Source organism: Coregonus clupeaformis, unplaced genomic scaffold (genome assembly GCF_020615455.1).
Source record: "Coregonus clupeaformis isolate EN_2021a unplaced genomic scaffold, ASM2061545v1 scaf0149, whole genome shotgun sequence".
Classification (NCBI taxonomy): domain Eukaryota; kingdom Metazoa; phylum Chordata; class Actinopteri; order Salmoniformes; family Salmonidae; genus Coregonus; species Coregonus clupeaformis.
The window spans coordinates 40,001-61,399 of NW_025533604.1; the positions used below are offsets into that span (position 1 = coordinate 40,001).

Here is a 21,399-nt window from a genome sequence, read left to right on the forward strand (position 1 = left end):
CTCTTTTTTCATGAGTGTTCCAGAAGACAGACCTTCATTGCCAGGACAAATAGTGATGTTGTTTCCAAACCAAACTTCAAGGTCTTTAAGTGAGTGTGTGTGTGTGTGTGTGTGTGTGTGTGGGGGGTCGGTCACATATTAACAGAGCTCTCTGCCTAGGCTTCCTCATGGCACCATGACAACCAATACTTACAAAGTAATCCTTATTTTGAATATTTTTGAAATAGACCAAATTTCTTTTGGGCTGAGAATATAAGACTTATAACTCTGAGAGAGAGCATCCAAGGGCTAGAATGATGTATATAGAATGTATGACAAACAATAATTTTTAAATATAATTCTAAAATCTTCAGAATTCTGAGATTTTTGTCCATAATACAGAATTCAAGCCAACATTCCAATCTCATTATGACTCAACAATTAAGCTAGGCTACAACCATAGAATTTGGAATTAGAACTTGGCTACAACAAGTTCCAAACCAAAGAAAACAACCAGCATATCCATTCACCACACCATAACTACTCAAGTGTATATCTTTTTAAATCTTCATAAGTGGACAGACATCGCGGAGGAGAGGTGAGTTAGAACATAATAATGTGTAAAAGTGTTTGACTTCTAAGGAAATCAGTGAAGGTAGGCCTACTTATTACCATTTAATAAATTATACCAGTTAGCCTGAAGGTAACTGAAGTTGGAAAACTGGCATGGCCAGACAGTTTTAAGAAAATGACATGGAAAAGATTCACACAAAATAAAAAAAATAAGGAATACATGTTTCTCAATACATATTGATGCAGAGAGAAGTCATTGAGATGGAGAAAGAGATGACTGAAAGTGAGGAGATGGAGAAAGGCAACAAGATGAGGGGGGAATGAGAGATAGAAAGACAAAGAGAAATGGAGGGGCTGCTGAGAATGAGAAAGGAGATTGAGACTTGTAACAAGGTAGACCACTACCGGTGGAAGCTGCAGAGAGAGGTGTTGGAGGAAGTCAACAAGGTGAGGGTGGAACCAGAGCAAGAAAGAGAAAGGCTAATTGAAGAGTTGCTGAGACAGATAAGGGAGACTGAGGCTTCTATTGAGGTAAACTGCTACCAATGGAAGCTGGAGAGAGAGTTGTTTGAGAAACAGAGAGAAAGTGCAGTGTCAGACAGAAAAAATATGGAGCTCAAGATGGCAAAGCTGAAGGTGCAGAACACGAGGCTGTTAGCTGAGAATGAAAGGCAGCGAGAGGTGATGGACAAACAGAGAGAAAGCGCAGCGACCGACAAACAAACAATGGTGGACAAGATATCAAAGGTGAAGATGTCCTTGGCCAAGTTATGGAAGGTGACAGTGGAGAACAAGAAGAGACTGTTAGCTGAGAATGAAAGGGTGGGGAAGGAGAGGGTGAGAGAGAGGAATGGATGGAACCTCATAAGAAATGGTTTGGAGACAGCTTTGGCCAAAGCAGACCAGGAGAGGAATCAGACCCTAGTAGCCTGGAAGGAGGACAGGGGGAGATGGGCCAAGGCCAAGGCTGGCCTACGAAGCCTCTTGGATCAACGGGGGAAAGATGGATGAAGGAGAAGGAGGAGATTAAGAGGAGGAGCACGCAGGCAGCAGAGGAGTGGATAATTGAGCTGAGAGAGAAGGAGAGAGCGATAGAGGCTCTGGAAAGAGAAAAGATGAGGATTCTGTGCCTGAATGGACAAGAGAAGAAGGGATGGGAGATGGAAAAGAGAGAGATGGAGAAGGAGAACTGGAAGATTACAGAGGAGCGGGAGAGAAAGAGTAGTGAAATTGAGAAAATGCAAAGGGACAAAGAGAGATGGGCAATAGAGAAGAGGGATGTGGTGGAGACGATGAAGGAGGTGTACATAAAGCTGTACCAGATGCAGACTGTCCTGAGGTTCAGAGAGCAAGAGCAGGCACAGGTACAGTACTCCATTTAACCAGTCACAGTTCAGGGAGGTCATAAGTCACCTCCTAATGGTTATACTATCAGATTCAACAGATTAAGTTGACTGCATGCTAGAGAAGGAGTAATAATCATATTTCAGATCACTGACCAACATGTATGGACTTTCTCTTTCAGATGGAAACTAAACGCGCCCAGAGAGTCAGGGCAAAGCAGGAGAAAAAGGAGAGGAAAGAAAGAGACTTGTTGGAGAAGAACAAAGTAAAAGAACTGCTCAGAGCTAGAAAAGCAGAGAGTAAGGAAGAAGTGAGGAAGAATAAGGAGAGGGTGAAAGCCCACCTGGACGAGGTGGCAAGGAACTATAACGAAAAGAAACAGAGGGAGAAAGAAAGAGAAAAGCTGTTGAAAAAGGCATATGGCAAAGAAAATCACATGGTGTACATCCCAGACCTCATACTGAAGAAGATGTAAGAACACAACGCATATGGAAGAGTAAATATTATCAGCTAGCATTGGTCAAAAGTTCATTTCTATCTTCTTTCATTTAGTGGAATACTTCATCAATAAAATAATATGAGCATTTTTTGTCAGCATTCATTCCCATATGGAAGAAAGAACACACAAAATATGAGAAAAGTACAAGATGTGGAGAGGGCACGACAAAGCCTATTCGAGAGCATCCTGACTGAGATGAGAAATTCAATGAAATAATAGAATTATGAAATTGTTGTGTTGAATCAATGAATCAATGAATCAAATTGTGTTTACATATGTTTAAGACTCACACTTACCTCAGCCTGTTTCTTCCACTTCATGATCTGGGTATCATTGCCGACCCTCAACCTGTTAACATGTCCTCTAGTGGCATCAGAACATAGGCAGATGGCCATGGAGTTCAGAGTGAAGAATATCTTCTCACAGCATCCTCCCCTACACAGCTCCATCTCCAGGCATGTTGGTACAAACTTCATTTTATTTTGCCTGCTGGTGAACAAGGCCATTGACAGCACCATCCATGTCCCTCTGTCAAGGAGGTCCTGCTTCTTACGTTGAAAGTCGTCTCTGAAAAGAGGAGACATTAGAAGGTTTCTTCTCTTAGTTTTGTCTTTTGTCTCGGACAAGGCTTACATGTCAGAGTTGTACTTACTTTACTAATTGACTTGTAGAAACGGTACAACTACATACAACATGTCAATTGTGAAATGATTGATATTGGACATCTAGTGTTAACATGATATTGGGTTAATCCTCACCTTGTGGTGATTTCTCTACCTTTGATGAGGTCTACTTTGAGGTTTCTGGCCTGGGGAAGGGTTGCCCTCTAACAGGTGGTCATCAAAGGTGCCTTCTCCTCTGCCCACGCCAGAGTCTCACTCCAGGAAAAGGTCTGAAAGACCTCTGTCTCCACCGGTTGGGACAAGGGACCATCTTTTTCCTGCGCTAACTCCTTTTCTCTGAAAGTACATATAAATCACACAAACCTATGATCCTACATTGTAGATATATGGTATGGCATATCAACTGAATTATAATCTCAAGTCTAAAAAACAATCACTCTCATCACATACTTCTACTACCTTCCCTCTTGATGATGTCCTCTTTGTACTTCTTCACGTGTGACCTCATAAACAAAGCATGGAGGTATTGATGGCAATCCAGGTAATATCTGGCCCTGGCAAGGGGACCAGACCCATAGACTGGAGGTGTCCTCTTCACCTCGGGGACAGGGGACTTTGTTGGTCTTCCAGACAATCTCACCTTCTTCACCTTAGCTGGTGTAACAGCCAATCTCACCTTCTCCTCCTTAGCTGGTGTAACAGCCAATCTCACCTTCTCCTCCTTAGCTGGTGTAACAGCCAATCTCACCTTCTCCTCCTTAGCTGGTGTAACAGCCAATCTCACCTTCTTCACCTTAGCTGGTGTAACAGCCAATCTCACCTTCTTCACCTTAGCTGGTGTAACAGCCAATCTCACCTTCTTCTCCTTAGCTGGTGTAACAGCCAATCTCACCTTCTTCTCCTTAGCTGGTGTAACAGCCAATCTCACCTTCTTCTCCTTAGCTGGTGTAACAGCCAATCTCACCTTCTTCTCCTTAGCTGGTGTAACAGCCAATCTCACCTTCTCCACCTTAGCTGGTGTAACAGCCAATCTCACCTTCTTCTCCTTAGCTGGTGTAACAGCCAATCTCACCTTCTCCTCCTTAGCTGGTGTAACAGCCAATCTCACCTTCTTCTCCTTAGCTGGTGTAACAGCCAATCTCACCTTCTTCACCTTAGCTGTGTGTGTGTGTGTGTGTGTCTATATAGTAAATGCTATATATCTATTATATGGTTATATATTGATCATTATATATTATATTTCTATAAATGAAGGTAGTGTGTATATATATATATATATATATATATATATATATATATATATATATATATATATATATATATATATATATATATATAATGTAAAACTAGCAGTGTGAATGTTAAAACAATAAATGTTATAGAATAAGAGTTTTATTTTTTGAAGTATTGACCTTGGGAGAATACCTTTTTAGTGTTTTTCAAAATTGTTATTACACGACAAGTTCAAGCCAATTTTATCTGCATTTTCAAAACTCGGAAGGCATGGTTTTGCAGATAAATGAGTAAACGTGAACTACACTCTTAAAAGAAAAGCTTCCTGTAGGATCCTTTAGGATAATATAAGGTTAAAAAATGTACCTTAAGATTAATTTCCAAGCCTATACTCTGCCATCAGCTCGTTGTTGAACCGTTGTAGACTTCAGGGGTTCTTTAAAGAAGCCTTTTCAAAAGAGGGGTTCGGTTTGGAACCAGCAGCGCCCTCGTGAGTAAAGGCCGCTCCAGCGCAGAATTCAAATTGAGACCGTTGGTCAAAAGACAACTGGAAGCGGGAAGCGCGCGGATGGTTGGAGAGACCCGACCAATAAGAGATGACTTGCAACGGATTGACGTGAAAGGTGAGTGAACCTTAGCTATTCGCTAGCTAAGATAATAATTCATCAAACTACTATCAAATAACTTAAAAACAATACATCATGTAATGTACTCTTGGTTTTTCATCAGCTAGCCAAGCTACATAGCCTGTAATGTTAGCTGGTAATTGTTGTATAAATGTTGGTACGTTTTAGCTAACGTTAGCTACAGTAGCTAGCTAGTTAAAGTTATTGTAACGTTAGCTAACTTTAGCTAGATAGACTCAATATTGAGGAATTGTAGTCATTTAAACCCATGATATACTTTCTCACCATCTCATTCCATCGTCCTCCCTTTAGTACCTGGCTTATCCTGCCCCTGTCCAGTTAAGTGGTGGAGAGTTTGGGAGCTGTGAGCTCTGATAGAGAAATGTATCAACCACCACGAACAGGTAACACACACACACACACACACACACACACACACAGATGACCCAATGTAGATTATGTTCGACTTGACAAAAAGAAGAATACATAAAACAGATCAGATTAGTTAGATGCATTTGATATTGAATACTCATGTTGTTTATGTTGTGTTTGTGTCTAATTGATGTCTTTCAGGTTGGTGTATTGGGGCGGATTGTTCTGTCCTCTGTATTTCAGACCAAAGCAAGACAATGTTTAAAGCTCGCTATGGATCTACTAACAGGTTAGCCTCTACAAAGTATTTGGATGTATTTGAAGTGTGATTATAGTGTGTTCTGTGTTACTCCTTTGTCAATCCAATACTAACTGAATAGTGAATGAATGTATTTACAGTGAATCAATCAATCAATACAGTTTGATTATAGTGTGTTCTGTGTAATTCCTTCGTCTTTTCCAACACTAACTAAATGGTGAATGAATGTATTTGCAGTCAATCAATCAATCAATCAATCAATACAGTGTTTGAACAAAATTCAACTCCAGTTGAAGAACTGGGACAAGCTATAAATCTCATTGTGGGGTAGACCACATGTTATGAAGATGGTTAAAGCTCCTAAACTGAATTACATCATCAGCATGTTTCCACTGTCCATACCTGCCTACACCTTTAACACCATAGACAAAATGATTCATTTGGACTATTAAAAGGGCGAGGATGAACCAAGCTAGATTACAGGTAAAGACTTAGAAGGGAGGATTAAAGCTCCCTAACATGTAATTATAGCAAGAAGCCTTTATAACCGCCCAAATAGACTCTCTTTATTGAGAACTCTAATAGGCCAATTTGGGTTGACATGGAAGAAGAACCTAATGCCCCATTTGGATCATCATATTATTTGAGTCAACACTTAAATGTGGGACTGCAGAATCCCATAATGTCCCACACTAAGAAATATGGTGTCAGATAAATAAAGAGACAGACATCTTCACCTTTCCTGACAAGTTCTGCTTCTTTATGGAACAACCATAAATACAAATGAGGAGGAAAGGTGGTTGTCTGGAAAGACACATTTTTTTCTTCACTTTTGCTTCATGTGTCAACTTTAATTTGAGTGTGGCTGTGGAAGACTGGTCCCTTGATGATGTCTGCAAGTGGCTGAGTACCAATGATCTCCATGATTCCATCCCATCATTCCAAGGTTCACAATCTTTCTGAAGAATGCCAACTCTCTTCAATTGTCCACTTTGCAACGAGCATACTGTCTTTGTGTCCAGACGACTCACACATATTGGCCTCTATCACCAGCATGAACCACATTTTCTAATTACCTGTGGAATTAATGGGTGTGGGAAAGCAAATATATGTTTTAGTGCCTATCGGTCACACATCTACCAAAACCACAGAGCTTTTAAGCCCCAACTTAGATGAGAATTGCCCTCATGATGAATTTGAGACAGGGACTGATCCCATTGAAGATGACATGAGTGATGTAGAGAGTCTGCCAGAGGCTGAATATGTTCAAGCCACAGAGATCAACACTGAGCAGCTAATTGAAGGTCTGAAAAAGGATATCTATTTTTTGATTTTGGAAATCAGGAAAGAACACTGCATCCCAGCTACGGTACAGAATAGCATTGTTGAGTACCTCAGAACCATTTTTGATGCATTGATGACACACTACAGTGATCCCCTCAGGTTTCATCTTACAAATAAGCAAATACATGTGGATGAAGATGGGACTTGCTTAACAACTCTGCAGTATTTGAGGAATGCATTAGATGCATAAGCTCTGAGTGGATGCTGGAGCATTACTGTGTGAAAGAATTGGGCATGGTCCGGCCAATTGAAGTACCACTGAGCAACAAAGAAGGTTATAAAACAAGGTGATTTCAATACAGCTACATAGTACCCAGGCTATATTAATATAAAGAGACATGAGACAAAACAATCATAATGAATAAGATTACATGAACAGGGGGACCTGATCCTAGGTCAGCAATCCTCCTCTGAGACACTTCCCAGGAGTCACCAGGACCAAGAAACATAACACTTACTGTTGTAAAGTCTAGTTAGAGCAGGTGTTTACTGCCATCTAGTGGAAGATACCAATACAACACTTTATTATCAGGGGAGGGAGACGGTTGAGCTGAAACAGAAAGTAAATGTGTTCTTTTGTACAGGATCCATTTTGAGACGACAGAGCAGAAAACACGTTATGGAGAGAACTAAAAAATAAAGTGAGTATTTCTAAGTATTTCTGAACAATAATCTATTCTAAAGGACAGAGTAAGAATGAATACCTGGAATTAGATATTACTAGTTAGTAGAACTGCTACTTGAGCTGAGTTGCTGACAGACAGCAGTTTTCAAAGTGGAAACTAATCAGTAGGCCTACATGTTATGAGGTAGGCTATTATCATTGTCATTAAAGTAAGCCTATAACTTCAGTTTATTGTTGTTGTAGCCTTGTGTTATTATGTAATTAATAATGGCCGTGTTTAGTTAATTCAATTGGAAGTTATCAAGTGTCACCATGGTCACAGTTCTATTGCAATTGCTGATCAGATGTTAGAAGGCATTAGATTGAAGGTAACAGTCAGCCAGATTAGGCTACAGGTATAAAAATAACCTGGCTGTTGTTGACAAGCATGGGCCTATTCAGTTCATATCCATATTATTAATATTTCATTCATTGATTGAAATTACGACCCCATCCTCAGTAGCCTATTCCAGCAGGCTACTGGGTAACAGAAGCACTTCCTACCTCAAAATCGTCTTGCTATTCATGTTAAATAAATGAATCTGTCAATTTGAACTAAGCAAGCTGCTAAATCATTCAGCTTACATCTTGCCTACATCTTGCCCAGGCTACTGGAGGCTATCTGAAATAAGATGTAGGCCTATCTGGGGCTATGTTTTGGCCTAGTTTTCAGGCCTTGTTGGTGGGTTTTGAGTAGTCATTGGGCTAGAAAAAGTAATTGCATTAAATCACCTGACTGTTTGGATGTGTCTGTTAGTTAATGTTTTATTTCTAAGAGATCATGAGTAAAAGAGAACAATGGACATTCTAGAATGAGTTGTCACTGTGTTCACCACAACCAACATGCTGCATCTCTGTTTAGGGGTCAGTGCTGTAAAATGAGTCTCTCTGGGGAGAGAGAGGAGGGGGGCCCTGCCTCTAAAATGAGTCTCTCTGGGGAGAGAGAGGAGGGGGTCCCTGCCTCTAAAATGAGTCTCTCTGGGGAGAGAGAGGAGGGGGTCCCTGCCTCTAAAATGAGTCTCTCTGGGGAGAGAGAGGAGGGGGGCCCTACCTATAAAATGAGTCTCTCTGGGGAGAGAGAGGAGGGGGGCCCTGCCTCTAAAATGAGTCTCTCTGGGGAGAGAGAGGAGGGGGGTCCTGCCTCTAAAATGAGTCTCTCTGGGGGACATGACACCAAAGCTAAGAGGTGAGATGACAATTTTGTTTAAGAATGTTTAAGTTTATTTCCAAAACACTATATCCACAATTTTTTTCAGCAGAAATTATTGCCTTGGGTATCTTCAATATTACTGGGTACCTTCAATATTACTGTTCTCAGATTTTTTATTAATGGATTTGAGATCCAAAATGAATGTTTTTTTGGCTAAATGCTATATATCCATTGTTTAGCTGGAATGGAATGTTCGTATCCTGTATATTTGACTGTGATATGTGGTTGTCTCACCTAGATAACTTAAGATGAATGCACTTACAGATGCCATATCTTAATTTGACCCAGTTTCTCACAGCAGGAAAATAACCCTGCAGCAATAGGAAATGTAAATTATTATGTGCATTATAAATCATGAACATTTTTGGTAGTGGCAAAAAATGTTCATTAGGGCAAATCAAGTTGGACATTTTTTAAGTGGAAATTACAAACTCTAGAAGCCTTTTTAAAGCTTGAATACACTACAATATGGCAACTGTATAGTAAGTCACTCTGGGCCCGGTTTCCCGATAGCGATGGAATGTATTATTACTGTGTAAAACCTAGCAGTACTACTTATTTCTCTGTGAGTGAGACAGATATATAGCATTTTGCAAAAAAACATGATTATTTGTCTCTCTGAAATGAAACCATCATGTGATAGATTTTAAACAAATACATGCCTGTCATTGAACAATCCCATACCATGATTAGATAGTAAAAAAACACACCAATCTCTTTCAGAATTTCTTTAAGAAATAAAAGCTAATTTACAAACATTTCTGAAAATGGATATATAGCGTTTTGGAATGAAACTCTTCTTATGTTTCCCCATCTGAGCTCAGAGTAGATGAGAGAGGTAATGTTTGTCTCTGTTGTGTTGAAGTCCAATCAAGCAGGAGAGACCAGCCTCCCCTGTACCCAGCTGTGTGTCCATGAATAGTGACCGGTCTATGAAACATCCTATAGAGTTTAGAGATGGAGACTTTTGTACTGAACACAGGTAAGAAGAACTCATGGGTCATGGTCAGTGAGTTAAACAACACTGTCTCTAGTCATTTCTCCTCTCCCATTTTCCCATTTATTTATGTTGTTTTCATAATCCATAGGCTAATCCTTTTTCCATTTTCATAGTCCTGAAACAATATTAAACTAACACAACAATCCCTCCCTGTGTGTGTGTGTGTGTGTGTGTGTGTGTGTGTGTGTGTGTGTGTGTGTGTGTGTGTGTGTGTGTGTGGGTGTGTGTGTGTGTGTGTGTGTGTGTGTGTTTACTCCCTGGATGAGGAGATGTAATCTCATGTTTTGTCCACAGAAACCAACTGGAGAGATCAGAGTCAGAGATTCTCAGTGGTCAGTCTTCCCAGAGTCATCAAACAGACCTGGCCTCCATATTCAGTGTATGTGGTCCTGTTATGTACATTTGTTTTTGTTTACCTCAAGTAAAGTTGATCTGTCAATCATTCATTCATATGTTAATGAGAAAGCATTTCTTCTCTTGCTTAACTTATTTACTTGATTTATTTCAGTTGCTTGAAGAGAATATTATGACATTTGTGAAGAACGAGCTGAAGATGTTCAAGAGGATTCTTAGTCCAGAACTCCCAGAAGGCTTTGAGAGTCAGAAGCAGGATAAGGAAGTGGTGGATGCTGAAGATGAGAAGCAGGAGAGCAGTGCAAGAGAGGGGGCTCTGAAGATCACACTGCACGTCCTGAGGAAAATGAACCAGAAGGAGCTTGCTGACACACTGGAGAAAAGTAAGAGCTGTCTGCCTCATGTTGAATGCTGTTTTAGAACATTTAAAAGCTGTAGCTAAAGTAGCTGTGTAACTCAATGATATTGTAGCAGCCTTAACACAACACCTAGTGACCTCATCAAGTAGCAGCAGGGAGGTGTTGTGTTGATTAATTGAGAGAGAGAGAGAGAGAGAGAGAGAGAGAGACAGAGAGAGAGAGAGAGAGAGAGAGAGAGAGAGAGAGAGAGAGAGAGAGAGAGAGAGAGAATACCAATAATAATATAATCAGTCACACCAGTCTATAATGCATTATGAAAACATTTATACAGTCAGTTAAGCGAAGAAATGATTATAATTTAAAATTTTATAACAGTTCCACAATACTGTAGGCATTAAAACAGATGTAATATTAATATCCTCTGTGTTATTTCTTCATTCAGATGAGCTTGCTGTGATTTGCCAACGTGAACTCAAATCTAATCTAAAGAAGAAGTTTCAATGTGTATTTGAGGGAATCGCTAAACAAGGAAACCCAACACTTCTCAATAAGATCTACACAGAGCTCTACATAACAGAGGGTGGAACAGGAGAGGTCAATAATGAACATGAGCTGAGACAGATTGAGACAACAACCAGGAAACAAGCAAGACCAGAGACTGCAGTCAAATGTAACGACATCTTCAAACTCTTAACTGGACAAGACAAACTTATCAGAACTGTGCTGACAAAGGGAGTCGCTGGCATTGGAAAAACAGTCTCTGTGCAGAAGTTCATTCTGGACTGGGCTGAAGGAAAAGCAAATCAGGATGTCCAATTTGTATTTTCATTCCCTTTTCGGGAGCTGAATTTGATGAACGGGGATAAACACACTTTGATTAAACTTCTCAATCACTTCTCAATGGAAACCAAAGAATCAAGAATCTCCAACTACGACAAGTACAAAGTTCTGTTCATCTTTGATGGTCTGGATGAGTGCCGACTGCCCCTAGACTTCCAGAAGAACAAGATCTGTTGTGACGTCACAGAGTCAACCTCAGTGGATGTTCTGCTGACAAATCTCATCAAGGGAAATCTGCTTCCCTCTGCTCTCCTCTGGATAACTACCCGACCTGCAGCAGCCAATAAGATCCCTTCAGTGTGTGTTGACCAGGTGACAGAGGTACGAGGGTTCAATGACCCACAGAAGGAGGAGTACTTCAGGAAGAGATTCAGTGATGAGGACCTGGCCAGCAGAATCATCTCACACATAAAGACATCAAGGAGCCTCCACATCATGTGCCACATTCCAGTCTTCTGTTGGATTTCTGCAACAGTCCTTGAACACATGTTGAGTACAGACAAGACAGAAGAGATGCCCAAGACTCTGACTGAGATGTACTCACACCTTGTGGAGTTTCATACCAAACAGAAGAATGAAAAGTATCTTGGGAAAGAAGAGACAGGTCCACACTGGAATAAAGAGAGCATTCTGTTACTGGGAAAACTGGCTTTTCAACAGCTTGTGAATGGCAATCTGATTTTCTATGAAGAAGACCTGAAAGAGGCTGGCATTGATGTCAATGAAGCCTCTGTGTACTCAGGATTGTGCACACAGCTCTTTAAAGAGGAATGTGGGCTGTGCCAGGACAAGGTGTACTGCTTCGTGCATCTAAGCATTCAGGAGTTTCTGGCTGCTGTATATGTGTTCCTCTCATTCATCAACAACAATGAGAATCTAATGGCGGAACAGCAATCAACCAGGAACTTTTTTGCACTGTTCAGAGACAAGCCTGAAGTTACTTTCTACAAGAGTGCTGTGGATAAAGCCTTACAAAGTGAGACGGGAAACCTGGACCTGTTCCTCCGCTTCCTTCTGGGCCTCTCACTGGAGTCCAATCAGAAGCACTTACGAGGTCTACTGACAAAGACAAGAAGCAGCTCGCAGAGCCATGAAGAAACAGTCAAGTACATCAAGGAGAAGATCAGGGAGAATCCCTCTCCAGAGAGGTGCATCAATCTGTTCCACTGTCTGAATGAACTGAATGACCATTCTCTAGTGGAAGAAATCCAAAGCTACCTGAGATCAGGAAGTCTCTCAGAAGCCAAACTGTCACCTGGACATTGGTCAGCTCTGGTCTTTGTGTTGCTGACTTCAGAAAAGGAGCTGGATGTGTTTGACCTGTATAAATACTCCAGATCAGAGGAAGGTCTTCTGAGGCTGCTGCCAGTGGTCAAAGTCTCCAGAGCCGCTCTGTGAGTACATAAAATGACATTTAAGTACTAATCATCAGGAAGAAATATTCAGTTTAGAGAAAAATATATATTATAGTATGTATATAATATTATATTGAAAAACATATTGAATCACTGCATTGATGTTCACATTAGTATAACAATATGACCATACAATTCTAGGAGACAGAAGATGAATCAATATGTTGTTTAAGAGAATAAACCAAATGCATCTGCCATTGTCCTTCTACACTACTGGTGTTAAATTAACAGTGTGTTTGTGAAATCATGATGATCTCTTTGCAGGCTGTCAGGCTGTGGAGTCACAGAGGAAGGCTGTGCTTCTCTGGTCTCAGCTCTGAAGTCAAACCCCTCACACCTGAGAGAGCTGGATCTGAGTAACAATGACCTGAAGGATTCAGGAGTGAAGCTGCTCTCTGCTGGACTGGGGAATCCCCACTGTAAACTGGAGACTCTGAGGTCAGTATTCCTGTATCACTCAATGAACACACACACACTGGACACACACACACACACACACAGGACACACATACTATACACACACACACTGGACACACACACATACACACACTGGACACACACACACTGGACACACACTCATTGGACAACACACACACATTTGTAAAAATAAAGAAAAACCCTTGAATGAGTAGGTGTGTCACTGGACACACACACAAACACACACTGGACACACACACACACTGGACACACACACACACACACAAGGATTAATTTATTAGTGTTTAGAAACATGTTATCTACTGTTAATAATGATAAATTCATTCATTTATATACAGTACCATTCAAAAGTTTGGACACACCTACTCATTCAAGGGTTTGTCTTTATTTTTACTATTTTTTACATTGTAGAATAATAGTGAAGACATCAAAACTATGAAATAACAAATATATTTTATATTTGAAAATCTTCAAATAGCCACCCTTGCCTTGATGACAGCTTTGCACACTCTTGGCATTTTCTCAACCAGCTTCACCTGGAATGCTTTTCCAAAAGTCTTGAAGGAGTTCCCACATATGCTGAGCACTTGTTGGCTGCTTTTCCTTCACTCTGCGATCCAACTCATCCCAAACCATCTCAATTGGGTTGAGGTTGGGTGATTGTTGAGGCCAGGTCATCTGATGCAGCACTCAATCACTCTCCTTCTTGGTCAAATAGAGGTGTGTTGGGTCATTGTCCTGTTAAAAAACAAATGATAGTCCCACTAAGCTTAAACCAGATGGGATGGCGTGACGCTGCAGAATGCTGTGGTAGCCATGCTGGTTAAGTGTGGTTAAATTCTAAATAAATCACAGACAGTGTCACCAGCAAAGCACCCCCACACCATAACACCTCCTCCTCCATGCTTTACGGTGGGAACTACACATTCGGAGATCATCCGTTCACCCACACCGCTTCTCACAAAGAGACAGCGGTTGGAACCAACAATCTCAAATTTGGACTCTAGACCAAAGGACAAATGTTCACCGGTGTATTGTCCATTGCTCATGTTTCTTGGCTCAAGCAGGTCTCTTCTTCTTATTGGTGTCCTTTAGTAGTGATTTCTTTACAGCAATTCGACCATGAAGGCCTGATTCACACAGTCCCCTCTGAACAGTTGATGTTGAGATGTGTCTGTGACTTGAACTCTGTGAAGCATTTATTTGGGCTGTAATTTCTGAGTCTGGTAACTCTAATGAACTGATCTTCTGCAGCAGAGGTAACTCTGGGTCTTCCATTCCTGTGGTGGTCCTAATGAGAGCCAGTTTCATCATAGCGCTTGATGGTTTTTGTGACTGCACTTGAAGAAACTTTAAAAGTTCTTGAAATGTTCCTTATTGACTGACCTTCATGTCTTAAAGTAATGATGGACTGTCGTTTATCTTTGCTTATTTGAGCTGTTCTTGCCATAATATGGACTTGGTCTTTTACCAAATAGGGCTATCTTCTGTATACCCCCCTACCTTGTCACAATACAACTAATTGGCTGAAACGCATTAACAAGGAAAGAAATTCCACAAATTAACTTTTAAGAAGGCACACCTGTTAATTGAAATGCATTCCAGGTGACTACCTCATGAAGCTGGTTGAGAGAATGCCAAGAGTGTGCAAAGCTGTCATCAAGGCAAAGGGTGGCTATTTGAAGAATCTCAAATATAACATATATTTTAATTTGTTTAACACTTCTTTGGTTACTACATGATTCCATATGTGTTATTTCATAGTTTTAATGTCTTCACTATTATTCTACAATGTTTTTTTTTACTAATTTAAATGAGTAGGTGTGTTCAAACTTTTGACTGATAGTGTATATATACATATATGAATAGATATGGCAGGTTTCAGGACTCTGATGTATCTGAAAATGTTTTTAAAATATATTTTCACCACCAAAGAATAGCAGTGTGGTTTTAATATGATTTGACTCTTGCAGGCTGTCAGGCTGTCTAGTCACAGAGGAAGGCTGTGCTTCTCTGGTCTCAGCTCTGAAGTCAAACCCCTCACACCTGAGAGAGCTGGATCTGAGTAACAATGACCTGAAGGATTCAGGAGTGAAGCTGCTCTCTGCTGGACTGGGGAATCCCCGCTGTAAACTGGAGACTCTGAGGTCAGTATTCCTGTAGTTGGTCAACAAGTGATAACTGTTCACCAGATCCACATGTGTTTACCAGGCACACATAGTCCACACCATATGTGTTTGGACAGTGAAGCTTACAGTTTTACATTTGGTGCTATGCTCCAGCATTTTGGATTTGAGATATAATGTTTCATGTTAGGCGACAGTATGTAATGTCACCTTTTATTTGATGTTAATGGTGAGAGGTTAGCATGTTTTGTTGTATCCTCTGTAACTCTCTCACTCATTATTAAAATTACTCCAGTCATCCACCATTCAGTTACTATCGGGCAAAACATAACCCAAAACACAACCAAAACAGACTGCAAATGCAACCAATGAGTTTACAACCAAATACTCAACTTTTGACTACTTTAATACACTATAAGTGAAATGGTCAGAATACTTATGACTTCTTCAAAAGTGGGGGACTAGATACATAAAGTGCTTTCATTTCTAAATGGTGAAACAGATATGTATGAAAATACCCTAAAATAAAAGGTTACATTATATACTGTCACCTCATATGAAACATTTGATCTCAAATCCAAAATGCTGGAGTACAGAGCCACATTTAAAATGTTATCTTTGTCAAAATAGATATGGTGTGGACTGTATACTCAATATAATCTAAATCTGATACCTCACTGTCTGTCTTTTGACTGATACTGCTTTTTAAACTGCTCTGGTCAGTCTACTCAAATATTTGTACTATACATGTTTCTCTCTACAATCAATATATGATCATTTCTAATAATGAAACATTCATTAATTTATTAATAGATATGGCAGGTTTCAGGACACTGATATATCTGAATATGTTGAAAAAATATACTGCCTATTTTCACCACCAAAGAATAGCAGTGTGGTTTTAATATGATTTGACTCTTTGCAGGCTGTCAGGCTGTCTAGTCACAGAGGAAGGCTGTGCTTCTCTGGTCTCAGCTCTGAAGTCAAACCCCTCACACCTGAGAGAGCTGGATCTGAGTAACAATGACCTGAAGGATTCAGGAGTGAAGCTGCTCTCTGCTGGACTGGGGAATCCCCACTGTAAACTGGAGACTCTGAGGTCAGTATTCCTGTAGTTGGTCAACAAGTGATAACTGTTCACCAGATCCACATGTGTTTACCAGGCACACATAGTCCACACCATATGTGTTTGGATAGTGAAGCTTACAGTTTTACATTTGGTGCTATGCTCCATCATTTTGGATTTGAAATTGTTTCATATTAGGCAACAGTACAGAATGTCACCTTTTATTTGAGGGTATTCATACATACCTGTTTTACTGTTTAGAAATGAAAGCACTTAATGTATGTAGTTCTCCCATTTAAAAAAGTCATAAGTATTTGGACAAATTAATTTAGTCCAAAGTTTAGTATTTGGTCCCATATTCCTTACCTGCAGTGATTACATTAAGCTTGTGATTCTACAAACTTGTTGAATACATTTGCAGTTTGTCTTGGTTGTGTTTTGGATGATGTTTTTCCCAATAGAAACTGAATGGTGAATAATGTCCTGTCATTTTGGAGTCACTTCACTTGTATTGTCAGTAAGAATAGAAGATGTTTCTGAACACTTCTACATTCATGTGGATGCTACCATGATTATGAATAATCATGAATGAATCGTGAATGATGATGAATGAGAAAGTTACAGAGGAACAAGGATCATACCCCCTCTGTTATTGGTAATGGTGAGAGGTTAGCATGTTTTGTTGTAGCCTCTGTAACTTTCTCACTCATTATTATTCATGATTCATTCATGATTTTTCTTAATCATGGCATCATCAGGATTCATTTAGTAGTGTTTAGAAACATGTTATCTACTCACTTAGACAGAAAATTACTCCAGTCATCATCCACCATTCAGTTACTATCGGGCAAAACATAACCCAAAACACAACCAAAACAACCTGCAAATGCAACAAACGAGTTCACAACCAAATACTAAACTTTTGACAACTTTAATACACTATAAGTGAATTGGTCAGAATACGTTTGACTTCGTCAAATAGGGGGACTAGATACATAAAGTGATTAATTTCTAAACGGTGAAACAGATATGTATTAAAATACCCTCAAATAAAAGGTGACATTATATACTGTCACCTCATATGAAACATTTGATCTCAAATCCAAAATGCTGGAGTACAGAGCCACATTTAAAATGTTATCTTCACTGTCAAACTAGATATGGTGTGGACTGTATACTCAATACAATCTAAATCTGATACCTCACTGTCTGTCTTTTGACTGATACTGCTTTTTAAACTGCTCTGGTCAGTCTACTCAAATATTTGTACTTTATGTTTTTCTCTGCAATCAATATATGATCATTTATAATAATGAAACATTCATTAATTTATTAATAGATATGGCAGGTTTCAGGACACTGATATATCTGAATATGTTGAAAAAATATACTGCCACTATTTTCACCACCAAAGAATTGCAGTGTGGTTTTAATATGATTTGACTCTTTGCAGGCTGTCAGGCTGTCTAGTCACAGAGGAAGGCTGTGCTTCTCTGGTCTCAGCTCTGAAGTCAAACCCCTCACACCTGAGAGAGCTGGATCTGAGTAACAATGACCTGAAGGATTCAGGAGTGAAGCTGCTCTCTGCTGGACTGGGGAATCCCCACTGTAAACTGGAGACTCTGAGGTCAGTATTCCTGTAGTTGGTCAACAAGTGATAACTGTTCACCAGATCCACATGTGTTTACCAGGCACACATAGTCCACACCATATGTGTTTGGACAGTGAAGCTTACAGTTTTACATTTGGTGCTATGCTCCAGCATTTTGGATTTGAGATATAATGTTTCATATTAGGCAACAGTACAGAATGTCACCTTTTATTTTAGGTTTTTAATAATAATAATAATATGCCATTTAGCAGACGCTTTTATCCAAAGCGACTTACAGTCGTGCGTGCATACATCTTTTTTTTTTTGTGTATGGGTGGTCCCGGGGATCGAACCCACTACCTTGGCGTTACAAGCGCCATGCTCTACCAGCTGAGCTACAGAGGACATGTCTGTTTTACTGTTTAGAAATGAAAGCATTTTATGTGTCTAGTTCTCCCATTTGAAGAAGTCGTAATTATTTGGACAAATTCATTTAGTCATAAGTTTAGTATTTGGTCCCATATTCCTTACCTGCAGTGATTACATCAAGCTTGTGATTCTACAAACTTGTTGAATGTTTTTGCAGTTTGTCTTGGTTGTGTTTTGGATGATGTTTTTCCCAATAGAAACTGAATGGTGAATAATGTCCTGTCATTTTGGAGTCACTTCACTTGTATTGTCAGTAAGAATAGAAGATGTTTCTGAACACTTCTACATTCATGTGGATGCTACCATGATTATGAATAATCATGAATGAATCGTGAATTATGATGAATGAGAAAGTTACAGAGGAACAAGGATCATACCCCCTCTGTTATTGGTAATGGTGAGAGTTTAGCATGTTTTGTTGTAGCCTCTGTAACTTTCTCACTCATTATTATTCATGATTCATTCATGATCTCTCTCAATCATGGCAGTCACAGGCTTGATTTAGTCATTGCATTCAAAGAATATGGGACCAAATACTAAACTTTTGACTACTTTAATACACTATAAGTGAATTGGTCAGAATACTTATGACTTCTTCAAATAGGGGACTAGATACATAAAGTGATTCATTTCTAAATGGTGAAACAGATATGTATGAAAATACCCTCAAATATAAAGTGACATTATATACTGTCACCTCATATGAAACATTTGATCTCAAATCCAAAATGCTGGAGTATAGAGCCACATTTAAAATGTTAGCTTCACTGTCAAAATAGATATGGTGTGGACTGTATACTCAATACAATCTAAATCTGATACCTCACTGTCTGTCTTTTGACTGATACTGCTTTTTAAACTGCTCTGGTCAGTCTACTCAAATATTTGTTCTATACATGTTTCTCTCTACAAGCAATATTATGATCATTTCTAATAATGATACATTCATTTATGAATAGATATGACAGGTTTCAGGACACTGGTGTATCTGAATATGTTGAAAATATACTGCCACTATTTTCACCACCAAAGAATAGCAGTGTGGTTTTAATATGATTTGACTCTTTGCAGGCTGTCAGGCTGTCTAGTCACAGAGGAAGGCTGTGCTTCTCTGGTCTCAGCTCTGAAGTCAAACCCCTCACACCTGAGAGAGCTGGACCTGAGCTACAATCACCCAGGAGACTCAGGAGTCAGACTGCTCTCTGCTGGACTGGAGGATCCACACTGCAGACTGGAGAAACTCAAGTATGTAGAGGGTTTATGTCAATGTTCATATCAGACATGTTGGAGTTATCAGGCTAGTTAAGACAAACATTCTGACCACCACTTGGACTAAGTTATATAAAGACTGTGTGTGTGTGTGTGTCCAGTGTGTGTGTGTGCCCGTGTGTGCGTGTGTGTGTGTGTGTGTGTGTTCACACACTGAACACACATTGTACACACACACTGGACACACACTGAACACACACACACACTGGACACACACACACACACTGGATACACACACACACTGGATACACACACACACTGGGCACAAAAACACTGGACACAAACAAACTGGACACACACACACACAGGACACACACACACACTCACACACAGGACAAACACAAACTTTGTCTAGTGTGTGTGTGTGTGTGTGCAGTGTGCAGTGTGTCCTGTGTGTGTGTGTGTGTGTCCAGTGTGTGTGTGTGGCTGTGTGTCCAGTGTGTGTGTGTGTCCAGTGTGTGTGTGTGTCCGGTGTGTGTGTGTGTTTGTCCTGAATGTGTGTGTGTGTCTGTGTGTGTCCAGTGTGTGTGTGTGTGTGTGTGTGTGTGTGTGTGTTTGTCCAGTGTTGTGTGTGTGTGTGTGTGTGTGTGTGTGTGTGTGTGTGTGTGTGTGTGTGTCCAGTATGTGTGTGTGTCCAGTGTGTGTCTGTGTGTGTGTGTGTCCGGTGTGTGTGTGTGTTTGTCCTGTGTGTGTGTGTGTGTGTGTGTGTGTGTGTGTGTGTCCAGTGTGTGTGTGTGTGTCGTGTGTGTGTGTGTTTGTCCAGTGTGTGTGTGTGTGTCCAGTGTGTTTGTGTGTGTGTGTGTGCACGTGTATCAGTACACACACTGGACACACACACACACTGTACACACATACACACTGGACACACACACACACTGGACAAACACACACACACTGGACACACACACACACACACTGGACACACACACACACTGGACACACACACACACACACACACACACACACTGTAAACACACACACTGGACACATACACACAAAGGACGCACACACACACACAAAATGGACAAACACACACACTGGACACACACACACTCACACTGAACACATACACACTAGACACACACACACACACACACACACACTAGACATACACACACACACACACTGGACACACACACACAATGGACACACACACACACTGGACACACACACAAAATGGACACACACACACACTGGACAAACACACACACACACACACACACACACACACACACACACTGGACACATACACTGGACACACACACACACACACACACGCACACACACTGGACACACACCGGACACACACCGGACACACAAACAAACACAAAAACACACAGACTTACTCACACTGGACACACAGACACACACACACACACACACACACACACACTGGACACACATACACACACTGGACAAACAGACACACACACACACACACACACACACACACACACACTGGACACACACACACACACACTGGACACACACACACACACTGGACAAACACACTGAACACACACACACACACACACTGGACACACCCACACACACTGGACACACACACACACACATACTGGACACACAAACACACACACTTGACATACACACACACACTGGACAGACACCGGACACACAATGGACACACGCACACACACACACACACACTGGATACACACACACACACAGGACACAAACAGTGGACACACACACACACAGACACTTGGACAAATGTATAGACTGACTGTTTGTGTGTGTGTGTGTGTGTGTGTGTGTGTGTGTGTGT

At 40.4% G+C, this 21,399-nt stretch overlaps 2 long non-coding RNA genes across 2 annotated transcripts; both read left to right on the plus strand.

The window, feature by feature from the left end:
• The first annotated feature begins 4,834 nt into the window (after window positions 1-4,834).
• LOC123483539 lies at window positions 4,835-7,476 on the plus strand. Its single transcript, XR_006658302.1, has 4 exons — window positions 4,835-4,874; window positions 5,190-5,281; window positions 5,451-5,538; window positions 7,437-7,476. It is a non-coding gene; the product is annotated as an uncharacterized LOC123483539 (long non-coding RNA).
• Window positions 7,477-8,674: 1,198 nt separating this feature from the next.
• Window positions 8,675-10,056, plus strand: LOC121565042. Its single transcript, XR_006000351.2, has 3 exons — window positions 8,675-8,702; window positions 9,592-9,708; window positions 10,021-10,056. It is a non-coding gene; the product is annotated as an uncharacterized LOC121565042 (long non-coding RNA).
• Window positions 10,057-21,399: the final 11,343 nt, after the last annotated feature.